The sequence below is a fragment of the Orcinus orca genome, chromosome 6 (genome assembly GCF_937001465.1).
Source record: "Orcinus orca chromosome 6, mOrcOrc1.1, whole genome shotgun sequence".
NCBI lineage: Eukaryota > Metazoa > Chordata > Mammalia > Artiodactyla > Delphinidae > Orcinus > Orcinus orca.
Genome location: NC_064564.1, coordinates 30,597,711 through 30,601,404, shown reverse-complemented (window position 1 = coordinate 30,601,404; position 3,694 = coordinate 30,597,711). Strand labels below are relative to the sequence as shown.

The 3,694-nt window shown below is 42.4% G+C and overlaps 1 long non-coding RNA gene across 1 annotated transcript; it reads right to left on the bottom strand.

The window, feature by feature from the left end:
- Positions 1 to 222: 222 nt before the first annotated feature.
- On the bottom strand, positions 223 to 1,982 carry LOC125964862 (uncharacterized). The gene is made up of 2 exons (XR_007478145.1): positions 1,419 to 1,982; positions 223 to 726 (listed from the first exon to the last, which is right to left on the bottom strand). It is a non-coding gene; the product is annotated as an uncharacterized LOC125964862 (long non-coding RNA).
- Between the last annotated feature and the right edge of the window lie 1,712 nt (positions 1,983 to 3,694).

Sequence of the window (3,694 nt, the reverse complement as noted above, 5' to 3'; positions counted from 1 at the left end):
GCTTGAAGATCCAGTGTCTCTCTAATGAGTATAATAAGGCTACAGGTTAGGAGACCTTTGGTCTAGAGTTGGTTCTGCTACTTAACTGGCTTGGACACTGGCTGAGTCACTTCACCTCTCTGGATGTCACTTTCCCATCATAAAGGAGAGAAACAACACAGACACTTTTGTAAGGTCCTCTCTTCCAGGGCAGGAGTCACACAGCCATCCATAAGGCAGAAGTTCTGATCCACTTTATAAAATTTATTGAGCTTTCCAAAAATGCCAATACCCAGGACTCTCCTCTTCTCCCCAAACTGGTCATTGGTCCAGGGCAGATGAAACCATTCATCGTATTGGCGGTTTTTAAAAAAACTTCTAACGAGCAGCCAGGATTAAAACTATGAGCTATTTTACAAATTTTTACCACTGAGAATACAGACTCAGGTCTGTATACTCATTCTCACGTATCTTTCAAGTGGCAAAAGCAGAACACAAACTCTAGTTGTCTGGCTGCAAACTTCCACCCACTGCCTGTGGTACAAGAACTCCTGACACATTATCAAGTGCCTGATGCTATTTCCAGAGCTTTGGCTGCTCATATTTGAAAAGTTGCTTAGCTGACTGATCAGCCACATTCACCTATCAGCTGCTGCAGGTGTCAAGCACAAAAAGTGGTTTCATTGTGAAGCTGGGATAGGGATATTTTTCCATCTGTGCCCAGTTGGATATACTGGTCTTCCATATCTGCGGTTCAAAGGAGAACAAGATGCACAGAGATTAACTGTGAATTATAATTAGGAATGTTTATAGATAAAGAAACGCTCTGGCTTGCATTTCCACATAGAAACTTTCTGGTACACTATATGGACGTTTTGATTAATGTTACATTCTTGGCTCGTTCTTCAGTTACTGCAACACACAGATTTCCGTCTACATGTACTATTAACTGTCATCTGAGCTTCCCACTCAATACAGCTGATAATTACACATTCTGGAAGCTGAGTGTCACAACCAATTAACTTGACAGGCTTCACTGATTCGGGTAGAAATGGAGACTGTACAAATCTGTTTTGTAGTATCTCGGTAGATATAAAGAAGCAATTAAGTCCAAGGACTACAATAAAATAATACTGGCTTAAACCCAGGAACACGAGGAGTGAGTAGAACGATTTTGAGCTTTGGAGCCAAAGAGACCGAAGTTCAAATCCCAGTTCTGCCACTTCCTAGTTAAAAAGCCTTCAAAAAGTTACAGTCAGCACCCCGTATCCGCGGTTGCAGAACCAGCAGATAAAGAGCGCCTTCTGTACTGTGTCACTGCATAAAAGGGACTTGAGCATCCTCGGATTTTGGTACCTGTGAAGGGTCCTGAAACCAATCCCCCGCCGGCCAAGGGATGAGTGTACTTAGCCCTACTTTATCTTAAACTATATATTTACCCAAAAATGCGTTTATAAAGGTGTGTGCTTCTTCCCCGCCCCCGGCGACAGGGTGGGGCAGGTGGGCGGCCAGGCCTGCGGTCAGCGCTCCACTGTCCCCGTCGCCACCACCGCTATGGCGGCCGCCGCCGCCGCGCGCAACCTCCGCGGGAGAAGGGGTCGCCTCGTGGGACAAAATACAGCAGCCCTCAGCCCTTCGCCCGCCGTAGCCCGGGAGGTGGAAGGGGAGGAGGAAGAACTTTGCTTCTTAAAGGAAATAAATAAATTTCTGTTCAACCTACCAGCTTAAGAAATGGAACTGACTAGTACTCTTTCTTTCTTTGGCGGGGGGGCGGGGGCAGTCAGTAGTCGTGGCTCACGGGCTGTAGAGCGCAAGCGCAGTCGTTGTGGCGCACGGATTTAGTTGCTCCGCAGCATGTGGGATCTTCATGGATCAGGGTTCGAACCCGTGTCCCCTGCATCTGCAGGCGGATTTATAACCACTGTGCCACCATGGAAGCCTATATATAAGGGTTTAAATCACTGACTTGGGAGATAGATTGAGTGATGAAGGAATGATCACACTTCAGTCTCTAATTCTGAATTCAGACTTTATGTATAAACTATTCTGTACTATGCGACTGCACTTGAACTACCTGTGTGTAAAGGACAGTTTATCATCCTCTATCAGAAGAGTCTGAAACATGAGATTTGAAAAGGTTTGACTCTACCTAAGACTAGAAGAAAGTCCACCTTCTTTTTAAAAAATTTTATTTAATTTTATTTATTTTTTTATACAGCAGGTTCTTATTAGTCATCAATTTTATACACATCAGTGTATACATCTGACTAGTACTCTTGAAGATCCTAGAACTTGACCCATTCTCATATTCCCTTCCTCTGTGGTGGTAACTCCAAGCCTCTCTTAATCATTCCCTTCCTTTCCTCACCCCTATATGTATCCCTAAATACAGTTATAGTCGGCTTACCTGCTCTGAACTGTAGAATAATGTTATGTGTGCCTTATTGAACTTGTTCCACACTGTGTCTAGAATTAGTTCACATTGATGTATGTGGCTGGAGATCACTTCTTTTCACTGCTATCTAGCATTCCACCGATTGAATATAAAACAACATATGTAACCATTCTACTGGTGATGTGGCCATTTGAGATCCTTGTTCTTATGAACAGTATTAAAAGAAGCACTTCTGTACAGCTTCTCCCAGTGTATCATTGTCAGTTGTTCTAGAGCAGGAGTCAGCAAATTACATCCCAAGGGCCAAATCCAGGCTGCCATCAGTTTTTGTAAATAAAGCTTTATTAGAAAATAGTCACGTTCATTCATTTACATATTGTCTATGGTTGCTTCCCACCACTGTATCACAGGATCACATTTGCTCTCCTGAATGGTGCCTCCTTCCCCCAGACTGCAACACAAAATCTCTGTATCCCTCCAAACAGTCTAGTTTTTTTCCCTTTTTTGAAAAAAATCACCATCTTTATAGTCTCTTAAAGAACCACCCGGAATTATTAGCAATTGCTTTTAAAAAATAATTCCCTTTTCTTGAAAGCAAGAACACTAAATTTCAAACACTCTGAAAGGTAAAGGGAAATCCTTGTGTTCATCTTGGGGATAGTAATTTAGACATGACTGAGAGGAATGTTTATGCTGTTTAGAAATAAAACGGTTGTTCTTTTTACAGATTTCTACCTCCTGCTTCCTATACTTAATACTCATTCTCACTCAGAGGCAATCCTTTCTAGGAATAATTCTATTCCATCTCCCTGAAGCAACTTGGTCTAGAAACAATCAGAAGATGATTCCTTAGGAAACCAAATGTGTGGGCTAGTTGCCAAGAATCTCTCACATCCTGTGAGCTTTTGGAAGGAAATTCATTGCCTCCCATCTTTAAAAGTGACTCCAATCCCATGCATCAGAGCTTCACTGGGCAGTCCCAGAGGTAGCTTCATCTTGAAGCCTGTTATTTGCTTCTGGTAGAAATATGTTGCTCCCTAATAAGTAGTAAATGTGGTTTTTGGAAAATCCTTGGAACTTAATGCCATAGAGACTAGACCTTGGGATATCTTATTTCCGTTGATAGCCAGCCTTCTCGGATGGGTTCAAAGCCTATTTTCTGCTTTGACATGTTTTAATTAAGCAAGTTACTTGACTACTCGTTTTCATGGTTTTTCCAACAAGCATTTTAAAATAGGCAGCAACTAGGAGAAAGGCATAGTGCTGGTACAGATAAAGATGAATCTGAAATAGCCCTTCTCCGTATGGACAGCACCACTT